The 13,586-nt window shown below is 39.8% G+C and overlaps 1 long non-coding RNA gene across 1 annotated transcript; it reads left to right on the top strand.

Annotated features, from left to right (window-relative positions):
* The first annotated feature begins 1,217 nt into the window (after positions 1 to 1,217).
* Positions 1,218 to 10,693, top strand: LOC138176818 (uncharacterized). Its single transcript, XR_011172392.1, has 3 exons — positions 1,218 to 1,453; positions 3,285 to 3,329; positions 7,451 to 10,693. It is a non-coding gene; the product is annotated as an uncharacterized lncRNA (long non-coding RNA).
* Positions 10,694 to 13,586: the final 2,893 nt, after the last annotated feature.

The raw sequence follows: 13,586 nt of genomic DNA, 5'->3' as shown, positions 1-13,586 counted from the left end.
CCAAGAGAGCAATGCCTCAAACCCACAATCAATAAAAAGAGCCCTGAATTTGAAGTCTGAAGTCAGAAGATTTAGGTTCAAATTCTGACTAGCCAGCTAGGTTGAGGCCAAATCACTTTATCTCTCTGGGTCTCAGCTTCCTCTTCAATACAAAGAGGGCTTGGGACTAGAGAGTCACTAAGGTCCCTTACTAAGACTCACACATAGCAATCCTGGGTATTGTCTGTTTCAGTCTTCATTTCTAACACAGGGCAATATGGTGCCACTTGGTGTGATGGATGACACATTCGACTTGGAACCAGGAAAACTTAGGTTCCAATCCCACTTCTGCCACTCTATGACCTTAGGCTAATCTCTTCATCTCTCAGGGACCCATTTTCCTCATCTGTAAAACAGGGACCAGAATCCCTATAGAAGTATCTACTTCACAGGGTTGTTGTGAGCATCAAATGAAATAGTCTATGGAAAACGCTTTGCAAAACTTTAAATCCCTATGTAATTATTATTATTGTGACTATTTAGGCCAGACCTGGTTCAGAAGCTATTGTGGAGAATAATTAATCAAACATTCAAAAGAATTTTGAAATCACTCACATTCAGATAACATTTTTCAGTTGACAAAACATCACACTCAAAATAACTCAGTGAACTGGAAAGCGCTAATATCATTATCCTCATTTTACAAACAAGGAAACCAAGGTTCACAGAGGTGAGGTCATTTGTCCGTGATCATTCAACTAGTCTAAAAGGAAGCTGAGATTCAAACCCAGATCCTTTGAAGCCAAGGTCCAGGCTATGGTCACAAAACAAAAGCCAATTAGAAAAAAAGTAAAAAAGATGCCCTATCTCCGAATTGCACTCATCATTTTTACTTAGATTGATTGATTGGAAAAGTAAGAGCCCAATCAGTGTCTATTGGGCTGACAGCTTGAGTGTAGCGAACACCAAAGGCAGCACATTGTTCTAATTAGAGATGGACGAACCTGTTGGTTTCTAAGCTCCCAGAGCGTTATGAGGCCAGGACACACAGAATCCTTGTTGATTAAAGGAAGGTCTTTCTCCACATGTTTGGCAGTTAGCTGTCTTCAACTTCAGTTGGCTCAGAGTTTCTGCCTTCAATTTGAAATCTATGTTTTTATTGAGAGGGCCACTGAAACCATGTGATTTTCATTTGTTTCACATTTGTTATTCTGAGTCAGCTCAGTTCCCACAGGTCAGAGTGGGAGAGGCTGCAATCCTTTCAGGGCAGGCTTTTCTAGCTTTACCCTAGGGTGGAAGAAGAGATCAGCCAGCCCCTATAGCAACAGTGAAAAGAGACCCGGAGATGGCTGTGCCCTTGGAGACCACAAGGGGAAAGGAGAAACAGACTGATTATCTTGTAATCCCAGTTCTTAAAGCAAAGATAAGAAATGAACTGTTATTGAACCAGGGAGCTGTGTTTTCCCAAGAATGAGTGAGTAGAAACTGACAAGATATATATTCACTTTCCAAGTTCTGGGGCCCCAGCTTTCTGACTTAACTGTTTTCCTTCCATTTTCTCTCAAATAACATTTTGGCATACATCTTGCCAATCAGATTAGAAATAGAACTATTCTCTGGATTTTACGGATTTCCTGGTTTATTCTACTCTCCATTTTAATTTATCTGCTTTGTGTCATGTAGGAAATAGCTTTAGATAAACCGGGGATGGATAACTTTCTTTCAAGCTCATCAAGCAAGGTTTTCTCACTTCGCGATCTCTAATTTATCTACTTCTGTATGTATCTACAACTATATGTTTTGATTTTGGAAGCATTTTTTCACCCTAAAAGGCTATTTAAAATAGAATTAACCATGCAGTTGTATTTGATTAGTCTGCTTAATTGGGGTTATTAACTGAGTACCTTATTAGTAGACAGAGGAGAAACTCAGGGTAGGCATACATTTCAAGGACAATAATGAGAATCGAGTCACTCTAGCATAATAATAATATTTTGTGCTCCTGTAATGAGTCACATTGGAAAAGTTATGCAAATTCACATACATTCACGTGCTCCTGTTGAAAAGAAAATGGCGGGAGGGGGGGTCGGCTAGGTGGCACAGTGAACAGAGCACTGGCCCTGGAGTCAGGAGGACCTGAGTGTTCAAGTCCAGCCTCAGGCACTTGACACACTTACTAGCGGTGTGACCTTGGGCAAGTCAGTTAACCCCAATTGCCCTCCAAAAAGCAAAAAAACAAAAACCCAAAAACTGGGCTAGGAATGAATGGCATCATTCCTTCACTTGTTACCAGTCAAATGTAAACTACTTGAGGACAGATATTATGTCTTATCTTTATATCTTCCTCAGCACCTAATACAGTGGTTTGCTTATAATAGGCACTTAATAAATGTGTTGAATTAAATTGTTGTTGAATACATTCTCTTGAGACAAGCATTTATTAAGCACCTACTATGTGCCAGCCATTGTGCTACGTGCTGGGAAAGACACAAAGGTATACAGTTTAATGTGCTCAAGTGCAAAAGGGCCTTGAATATTTGTTGACTACAAATGATAAGCTAGAATAACAATGATGGCTAGAACTTACATAGCACTTTAAGGTTTGCAAACGACTTTACATCATCTCATTTGAGCCTCCCAACAACCCCATGAAATAGATGCTGATGGTATCATTATCCCCATTTTCAAGATGAGGAAACAGACTCAGAGGGGATGAAGGGACTTGTGAATAGTCACCCAGCTGGTAAGGGACAAAAGCAGAATTCAAACCCAGATCATCCCGACTACAAGTCCAATGATCTATCCTCCATGTCCCATTTTCTCTCATCTCAGATGTAATACAGTTTGGCCAGTAGTTGCCTAAAAGGAGTTTGAAGTGCTATGAAATCCCAGGAGGAAGAGATCACTTCTACCTTTTCTTAGGGTTTCTATGGACACCATCCCTGTGGAAGGACTGATAGTCAGTCAATGACAAACAATTATGAAGTGTTTATACCTTTTAGACACAGTGTTAAGCACTGGGGAGACAAAAAAGGACTAAAACATGGTCCCCGCCTCTTGAACCACCAGCAGCAGTGACTTCCCTTGGGGGACATGTTCTTCAAGGTCCTCTTATTGGTACTAGCTGGTCCCTGAGGCAGCTTCTATGTAGAAGCAACAATGAAGGCCCAGAAGAGCTTGAACCTAGAGTTCCCTAGAAGGAATATTTCTCAGTACAGAGCTGTTCAAACAAAGTATCTACATTCGGCATTATGGGATCATTTTATTTACACAGGGCTTGACATGCTTTTTTTTTTTTTCATCAGGCCCTTGGAGGATTTCCCGATAAAGAAGCTCCTTCTTCCATTTTGGTAATTTATTTCAGACTGAGTAGCATGCCACCACCATTTGGGGTTTGGAAGACTGCTAAATGTTAGAATGTCACATTGTATAGCTCTATGCCTGCCATTTCTTAAGTCAACATTGAAAAAAAAAACAACTAGGAATTCTAGCAAAAATAACAGAAAAGCTAATAAATCTTTCTGGGCAATTAGAAGCAACAAACATTTCTATTCAAATAACCAGGTGGTTTGTTGCCTTCAACCTTGGACTTCTTCCTTTGGAAAATGTAAAGGCACCCCCATGGCTCTGGCAGGTAATGTTAGTGAAAATCCAGATTGAGCAGAGTACCTTAATCCCTTTGGAAGGTGCTTTCAGAGGCTGCTAAGCCTTCTGGGTGCAATGAGATCTGGCCAGTTGTCTATGGTGGTCAGAATGCAAACTGATCTTCATCATATACATATATGCATATATATGTATACACACACATACATACATATCATCTGACTGGCCTAGTGTACAATGATACCCCTTTAACCTCTGCATAGAGGCATGTTGCAGTTGCAAAGTAAAACTGCAGAGAAAGAAAGGCTGCATGGTATCTTGCTGAAGGAACATATTAACATATGTTAAGGGGCTTTTAGCTTTTCCTGTAGTGAGTTCCAGATTTTTCTTGATCCTTTAAAAATAGATCTCTATTGCTCTCTTTTGTTTTTATCCTACTTAGATCTCTCCATTTCCCTCTTTTCTTCCTCCCAAGAGAGTCATCCCTTATAATTTTTTTAAAAATAATTTTTAAGAGAAAAAAGAAAAATTCTGTAAAACAATTCAACACATCAAAAAGGACCGATGTAATATGCAGTTTTCCACACCTGTGTACCTCCATCACCTTGGTCAAGGATGAGAGGAGAGGAGTGTCCTCTCATATTGCTTCTTTGGGGACTAGCTTGGCTTTATATTTTACAACATTCAGTTTTACAGTGATTGTTCTTTCCATTTACATGACCACAGTCATTGTTTAGATTGTTTTCCCTGGCTCTACTAGCCTCACCTTGCATCAGTTCATGTAAGTCTTTCCCTGCTTTTCAGTATTTATCATGCTTTTCATTTCTTATAGCACAGTAATATTCTATTACATTCATAGACCACAATCTGTTTAGCCATTTCCTAATCAGTGCGTATCTAGTTTGTTTCCAGTACTTTGCCACCATGAAAAAATATTGCTATAACTATTTTGGTGTATTTGGAGGCTTCTCTTTTGTCAACGACCTCCTCTGGAGGTGCACACTTAGCAAGAGTCTCAGTTTTTAACATAGTTAAGGAAGGTTTTTAGTTGCATTCATCTTTAAAATGTTTTTATGATAATGTGGTTTTTTTTCACTTTTTGGAGGAGAACTGGGGTTAAGTGACTTGCCTAAGGTCACACGGCTAGTTTTTTGTGTGTTGTGTGTGTTAAGTGTCTGAGGCCAGATCCGAACCCAAGTCCTCCTGACTCCAGGGCTGGTGCTCTATTCATTGCACCACCTAGCTGCCCTGATAATGTATTTTCAGGATCTCTCTCTTTTTTTTTTAACAAATGTTTGTGAAAGGATTTGTGATTTTATGAACAGTTCATACAACCAAATAGCACACATCTATGACAAGAACCTCAAGTTTAGTTCTTCACCTGTAATTACAAGCAATCATTTAACTTCCCTGGGAGACATAGTATTACCCACATTGATAACTGGACCCAAGCTGCCTGGCTCTCCATCAGTGGGAGGGCTCTTTTCCTGATATATTTGCTCAGTTTACATGGATGGGAATAGTCTCCCCACAGGATTGGGAGGAAATTTACAAGTCTGCATGTGAACCAGCAACTCATTGACTTCAGTTCTGCAAAGATATGGGAAATTCTTCCTGACTTTACAGGAATAGTGATTATAAATGGCCCAAGACTTCTCATCTTCCAAGTCAAATCAAGTCAGTAACCATTTATTAAGTGCCTTTCATTTTGCCAGGCACTGTGCTAAGTACTAGGAATACAAATAAAGGGGGAAAAAAAGTATGTACACACACACACAATATATTGGAGGTAATCTCAGATGTGAGTCACCAACATGGAGGGGATCTGGGAAAGACCTCTTGCAGAAAATGGGATTTGAACGGAGTCTTAAGTAAAACAAAGAAAGTCAGGTGGCAGAGGTAAAGATGGAGAGCATTCCAGGCATGGAGGAACAGCTAAAACAATATACAAATCTGTCCATTCCTTCCAAAGATTCCTTTTGAGATTCAATCATTCCCAAGTTTTACAAGCAAATCTGGATTCTACACTGCCATTTTGTTTATGCAAATTTTAACTCCAATATGGAAAATTCCAAGTATCCAAAGTGTTCCACGACACAAATGGCAGTGCTGCTTCTCCCTCATGTAGTGTCAGAGATACCCCCATTACTCACAACCATAATGAATAACAGTCAGTATTTCAATGACAGCATGTTCATTCCTCCTGAGTGAAAACAACTTGATTGGCAGGAATTTAATATAATATTGGAATTTTCAAATCTAATGACCAAGATCTTGGTCAAAATGTATTGCCAGAATCTGGCAGAGACATGGGTTCTTACAAGCCCCAATCTGTTGAGTCTCTATTTTATTTCACAGTAAAATCATAATGTCTACTTGTAATTATTTATATTTAAAGTATGTTTTCCCAGATAGGAGAAATTATAGAAAGTTATAAAATATGGTTAAAAAAAAGTCTTTCCTTACTTGATAAAATTGATATTCCTAGCCTTTCTAGTGCTTTTAATCTTGTTTAAAAGAAGTGAGATAGACTAGACCCACTCTCATCCCGTCTTCCCAATCACATTGGAGTCCCTTCAACCTCTTGCTTTGTCCCCATACCCATTCCACACAGCAATAGAGTAATTGATGGTGAACGGTGCTGTCAGTCATTTAGGAGACTGAGAGACAATGGTTTGAGTGGTCCATTGATAATCCCCCAGATCTGAAAAGAACAAGAGGAAGGCCCCCAGTGTTTTTTGAAAAGCCCCTTTATGAAGGATTTATAGGAAAACATGGGCAAGATTAGCTCCCATTCCTAGAGTGCATTCAGGTTTGCAGAGTGGTTTTCTATACATTATTTCATAGGATGGGAAGGCAAGAAGACACTGGGACCTCCATCAGTGGAGGGAACACCACCATTGATGAAATCTTGGATTCACCAACACATTAAAGCAAATTTGGTCAATAAGCTTACTACTTCTCATACCTGATTTGAAACAGAAACATAAATTATCTAACTAAAATTTCCTGGGAACCTAGAGCAAAATACAAAGGAAAAAAGCAACCGTTGCAAATAGATAGACACCCCATCGAATATCTTCAAAGGCAAAATTGAAAGCAGTCCCTTTACCTACCTACTAGAACAAAGGAAGTTGAGCACTAAGAAACATTTCATTAATTAACTTAATCTATAGATCTCCTGTGTCTTAGAGGTAGGGGACTGAATCTACAGAAGAACAGAGGAGAGCTAAGCCTTGACTCCAAGTCTAATTATGTGAAATGGCTCATTAGGGCATCTTTGCCAACCTGCACTCAAGATATTGTTCATTCTTCTATTGATTTCACCATCTGATTGGGATCTAAGGGGAGCCACTGTTCAAAGTAATCTTTCATGGGTCTAGTGATAAGATGTGGAGTCCTCACAAGCATAGGACAGATACTGGGAGCTCATTCAGCATCCCTGCAGTACCCTAGTATGCCGAGGGTAAAATACTATCTTTATAGCCACTTTGTGTCGCCTGGCAGCCTGATTTTTTTTTCCTCCTAGCAAAAATGCAAACTATATTCCAGTACAAAATAGCTGTTCTGGTTTTATATTTTATTTGAACAGTGAATAATGCAGGCCTGTGAACTGAAAAGATGATAATAGCATCCCTGAATAGTTCAGAGGCTAAAGAAAGTAAATTTGTAAAAGGAAAGCATGAGAGAAAAGAATGGAGGTGACAGGTGAAATCTGCTCCAATTCTCCTCCAAATCAGTCATTTCAGCTCCCAAAGATAATGATGATGATTATGATGACAATAATTATATTCAGCTAAAATACCAATTTTAACTCATCCATTTTCTTTAACAAATAAAAATTCATATTTCTTTTTCTTTCTAATAGGAACACGACCATTTTAAAAATAGCTATTCTTGCCAGCCTTCTTCTAATCATCTACTTCAGAATTCAGAACTGAGTAGCAACTCTTTCAGTATCGAAGACTTTTCCTGGATGTTTTGACTTCTGTGGCAGAGTGTAGTAGCTGTGTGATATACTGCCTGACCCCAGAACATTCAGAATCAACAATAAGGCTTCCTTGGGGTTAGAATTGGGGAATCTTACAGGGCCTTTGGTGATGGTCTTTCTCTTTTCCGTTCCAATTCTACCTTCACACAGCTGCCAAGTTAATAGTTTAAAACACAGGTATGGCCATGTCATCCCTCTCCTTAAGAAGCCTTAGAAGCTCCCTAAGGACTCCAGGATAAATCGATCAACAATCAACCAGCAAGTACCTACGAGGTACCAAGGACAAAGAATGAAACAGTCCTTATTCTCAAGCAGCTCACCTTCTAACATACAGGAAAACCAAGCACAACCCCTAAGTCTTTTGTTTGGCATTTAAAATCCTTGGCAATCCATTTCTGACCTATCATTCTGTTGATCACATAATTCTTGCTTTTCTCTGAACATCATTTTCTATCCCTGAGCTTCTTTCCAAGCTCAGCTGAGGCACCACTTCTTACAGGAAGTCTACCCTGACCTCTGCCCCCACCCCCACTCCCATTGGCTAGTGCCTTACCTTAGAAGACACCGTTTCGATTTTTCCCCTTTAAGTCCCTAGTACCTGGCACAGTGTCTGGCGTGGAGTGAGTGTCGATGAATGCTTGTTGAATTGTATTGAATCTAAACCATGTAACTCATTTCAGAGAAGAATAAAACTGAGCCCAGAGAAGGGAAATTACTTGCTCAATGTTACATTGATAAAAAGATGCTAAGCATTGGAGATACCAAAAGAAGCGAGACAGTCCTTGCCCTTGCAAAGTTTATATTCTTTGCTACGGGGCAGTAAAAGTGGCAATGAGAACATTGGGATCTGGGTTGCCTGACTCCAAATATGAACTCTATGGGCTCCTTACAACTCACAATCTGTGATGCAGTGAAACTGGGTGCTCTTTCCCATACACCCACTAGCTGGCTCTCCACCAGCCATTAAACATTAGGCTGCTTCCTCCAGATGCCTTTCAGTGCATCTTTCCCATAAGATTTGGCCTGGTTTAGCTTCAGTGTTTACTATGTACCCGGCATTGAGCTAAGATGCTAGACAGTCCCTGCAGGGCAGCTGGGTGACAGTGGACAGAATACCAGGCCTGGGGGCAGGAAGACCTGAATTCAAATCTGCTCTTAGATACTTCCTAGCCTCTCTTGGTCATGCATTATTTTTTCTTCTCAGTGTATCCATTAGCAAGTCACTCTACCCTGTTTGTCTGCAGCTCTGTAAAAAGAACTGGAGAAAGAAATGGCAAACCCACTCCAGGATCTTTGCCAAGAAAACACCAAATGGGATCATGGAGAGTCAGACATGACTGAAGGAATTGACTGAACAATAGCAACAAAGACAACAGCAAGGCAGTCCTGCCCTCAGAGAGCTCACACTCTAACAAGGGAAGACAACAACTAAAGGGACACTGGAGAATGGGGGTGGGAGGGTGTTGCCATGTAACAGGCAAAGAGGAGGGAGAATCTGGAGAGAGTCAAGGCAAGATTGAGGCGTGACTATATCATGGTCAGAACCTACCACAAACTTTTGCCAGAATTTAGTTGCTGTGAATGAATAGTGTTTGATCATTAGTTAAGATCCTGAAAAAATAAAAATACTTAGAAAATATTCCACTTGGATTCCACCTCACACCCATCAGATTGGCAAAAATGACAAAAGGGGGAAATAAATATTGGAAGGGGTGTGAGAAAATGGGCACATTGATGGTGGAAAGGGGCCATTATTGGTCCAGCCATTCTTGAAAGCAATTTGCAACTGTGCCCCAAAAGATTACTAAGTCGTGCATCTCTTTGACCCAGAAATGCCACTGTTAAGCCTATACCCTGAAGAGATCAAAGAAAGAGGAAATGGCTGATTGAATTATGGTAAATGAAAATAATAGAATATTATGCTATAGGAAATGAAGAGAGAGGTTTGGAAAAACCTGGGCAGATTGGTATAAACTGATGCAGAGTGATGTGAGAACCAGGAAAATGATTTATACTATAACATCAACATTGTAAAAATTAACAATTTTGAAAGACCTAAGAACTCTGATCAAATCAATGAGCAGGAACAATTCTGATGTGACCAATGCAGGAATTTGTTTTGTTTGACTATGCTTGTTTGTTACTAGGGTTTCTTTTTTCTTTTCCATGGGGAGGGAGGAGAATGAGAGAGAGAAAAGAAATATTTGATAATTTTAAAATGAAAACTTAACTTACAAAAAAAGAAAATAGTCCACTTGGTTTAATAAAAAAAATCAATTTAAAAAAATAAAATAAAGTCTCCATTATAAAGAGACTGTTTTCATGATCAGCTTAGGCTTTGGAGGACTCAAATGTATTTCAAAATCATGAGTGAGTATGAATCAATGAATGAGTACTGAGAATAAATGCTGTTGACTCAAAGGACAATCCTCTAAGCTATGAAAGAAATCTTTATTTTTCTCTCTAAACTGAGAAGGTGGGGGTGAAATATTGGGAGTCTCCAGTGCTGTGAGATTTGCTTAGCAATAGTGACTTTGTTTGCTATGGAAAGCAGACATAAATGCCTGCTATGAAAGAAAAGCTTTTTTTTTAATGGTCTCCTACATTAGAGAAAGTAGTCAGTAAGGGTGCTGCCATATGAAAATAGTTTGCATGATGCTTCCAAATTTCTTGAAAACGAAGGTGTTCTGTTATGGAAATGCTAAATGCTCCCATCTGACCATACATGCCCAATGGTTCCACAGTAGTTGCCACAAGAATAGAAAAAAATCTGTCCCCTCCAGATTTGTTACTCTCCCCAATTGGGTTGTCTCACTGGTCTTTAAAGAGACAGGAATGGAAATTGCTGTTTTGTAACGTAAATGATGGTTCTTAGCCTTTTGGATTAGCAGGTCCTGGGTATTAGAGTTGTCTTGTTGGTTTAAAACCCCTAGGAGTTTCTGAGAAGTGTGTCTTCTTCAACAGCCTCTGAGCTCGCAAGAATTCATTTCATCTGATGCCTTTATGGTCTTTTGTTTATGGGCTCTCTCCTGCAGACCAGGTTAAAATACTGTATATGAGAGACATCAATTCACTTAACTTTATGAAGTGCCTTAAACCCTTTTAATTGTGTGATGATATTTATGGTGAGATTCCAAAATAAACGTTGTCAGTTTCCAAACTTTGGAGATTACCAAAGCCTCTCTTGGTCTTGCATTATTTTTTCTTCTTAGGGTCTTGAGGACTCCAGCTTTTTAAAAACAAGGAACTCTAGCTGTTTGTTGTTTTTTTTTCAGTTCCCCTAGAGTTCTTTTAAAAATGACAATGTAAGCTTTTTAGTTTGCAATGCAGCTGTGTATACATGGCCCACTTTCAGCACCCTAGGACCAGAGGTATGAGGTTGAGAGAGATCTGAGGTTCTCACAGTGGATCTGATGGCAGCAGCCAGTTTTCTGGTGTCTTGCTATGTTTGGGAATGACTGTAAGTCACAGGAACTGCTAGACTCATCTAATTCAATAGAAACTAATAAGTGATTTTGGGTACCTACTATGTGCAAAGCACTGTGCTAAGCACTGAGGATACAAATATAAAATCAAATAAAAATGGTTTCTACCCCCTAAGAACTTCCATTTTCTTGGGTGGTAGGAAACAACATGGAAATGGAAGTACTTAAGTGAAAATTTGAGAAAAAGCCAAGTGTTAAAACTAAGGGGTTCAGAAAAGGCTTCTCATAGGAAGTGGACCAAGGCAAGAGCTTGTAGGAAGGTTTTGATTCTGAAGCCCAGGTGAGGAGAGAGAGCATTCCAACCATCGGGCATGGCCTGTGTCAGGGAAAGGAGACAAATGCCACATTGAAGGGCTACAGAGGAGGTCACTTTGGCTGCAGTGTGGAACACATGAAAGGACCTGATGTGAAATAATCCTGGAAAGGTAGTGGGAGTCAAACTATGAAGGGCTTCCAATGCCAAGCTGAATTCCTATTTTATCCTAGACACAATAGGGAGACACAAAAAATTGTGCAACACATCTGTGTAAGAAGATTATTTTGGCCACTGGGTGGAGGATGGAGTAGATAGAAGGAACAGATTGGAAATTGCTAGTCCAATTAATAATGCAGGGGGAAAAAAGGTGACAAGGACCTAAACTCAGATCGGGAACTGCCTTTATCTTTATTTATCACCCCCTTAAAACATTTATGACCTTATCCCCATTATATTAATTTGCATTTGTTGGTAAGTTGTTCCATAAAAGTATAATTCACTTCAATTGGTTTTTTTCCACATGTGTATCCTTCAATTAATTTACACATTTCTCAAGGGAAAGGCCCATCATTGCCCATGATCTGAACACAGTACCTTACTATTGGCAACAACATGATAGTGTTGGTTTCTAAGGAATTTGTGACCAGTTAACTTTCCCCAACCAAGTCTTTTTCATATGAATAGCTGCTAACCCAGGTCTCCCATTTCTAGGCCTGTACACTTGATTTATTTTAAACTCTACATATAGCCCTCTTAAATTAGTTCCCACTGTTCTAGCCTGTCAAGATCTTTTGGAATCTCACATGGTAGCACTCCCTGCCAACTTTGTGTCCCAGACAAATCTGATAAGAATGTCCTCCATGTTTCCATCCGAGGCAGTGATAAAAGTGTTGACGAAGATAAGGTACAAGGCAGCAACCTAAGGCATACCACTAGAGACCTCCCTTTAAGGTTAACATTCCTCCATTATTTAAAAACATCCTTTGAGTACAGTTGTTCGTGTGGTCACACAGTGCCCTTTACAGGGTACTCATCCAGTCCACATTCCTTAGACTCGTGGAAGTTGAACTCTCTGGAGTTGGCAGGAACCTGAGAGGTCAGCTATCCATCCCTCTCATTTTATAACAAGGAAACTGGGGCCCACAGAGGGTCATGGGATCACTGTTCTAGAGCTAGAGGGAGCTCAGAGATCATCTAAGTCCAACTTTCATTTTACAGAGGAAGAATTTGTAACTTAGGGAGGTGAAGTCACTTGGCCAGGATCACACATAGGATCTGAGATCTAGAGCTGAAAAAGACATCAGAGGCTGTGTAGTCTAACCCTCTCATTTTGGAAACTGAGGTGCCCAGGTAATTCATAGCATCATTGTATTTAAAGCTAGAAGGGACCTCAAACAGTATTTATCTCGTTCAACCCCCTCATTCAGGGAAGTGAATGTAGCTTATTTAAGGTCAAACTGTAACAAGATAAGATTTGAACTCAAGTTCTCTGTCTCTGGTCAGGGTACCTGCTACAGTAATAGAAGCTAGGCAGTACAGGAGGGTTAAGTAGAGAGAGGGAAATGAAAATAGATCTAACTCTGTTACCATCATAACCCCACTAATGACCAAATGATGTAAAGATTCAGGGAACAAGAAGGTAGGAGCTCAGGTGTAGGAGTGATGAGGAGCAGGGGTGGGAGGGTACTTCCAGGTTGGCCACAACCCCCACCTGTTATGTCCTCCTGAAACTGTCAAAATGTCTTCTCAACATATATCTATTGGAGGCTAGTCCTGAACATCCTGATTCTATGGCAAAGGAGCCAGGGAAATTGATTAAAGTGTACTATGGAAAATACCTTTCCTCTCATAACGAATATTTATTTACCCTTGGTTTTGTGAAGATGTAAATATTTTAAGCTGCTCTAAACCTCCTTCCCTCGACCCTATTTTCCCCAGATGGCATGACAATCTTATCTCTTTGCAAAACATACACAATATGAAACAGATTGATTATTGAGAATGTAGAAATGAGGAAACACTAACCGAAGAAATAATAAGCATACAGGCAGTTTCCATATTAGAACACACATATGGTATTGTAGAGATTCAGACAGTGTGTCCTGGAAAAATAAAAATGATAATATATGAAGTAAACAATCAAATAGTGTGGTTCTTGGCTATTTAGCAACCTACCCCTAGAGTGAGCTCCCCCTTCCCCAGGGGAGGTACATACAGTGTTCCAGACTTGGGGGATATCCCAAAAAGTGAGGCTTTCCTCCCTTCCCTGTTC

The sequence above is a fragment of the Petaurus breviceps genome, unplaced genomic scaffold, assembly GCF_028583685.1.
Source record: "Petaurus breviceps papuanus isolate PSGF00001 unplaced genomic scaffold, PetGlider_PUasm1.0 90205, whole genome shotgun sequence".
In the NCBI taxonomy this organism is placed as follows: domain Eukaryota; kingdom Metazoa; phylum Chordata; class Mammalia; order Diprotodontia; family Petauridae; genus Petaurus; species Petaurus breviceps.
Note: the sequence above shows the minus strand (reverse complement) of the source record. Positions and strands in the feature narration are given on the sequence as shown.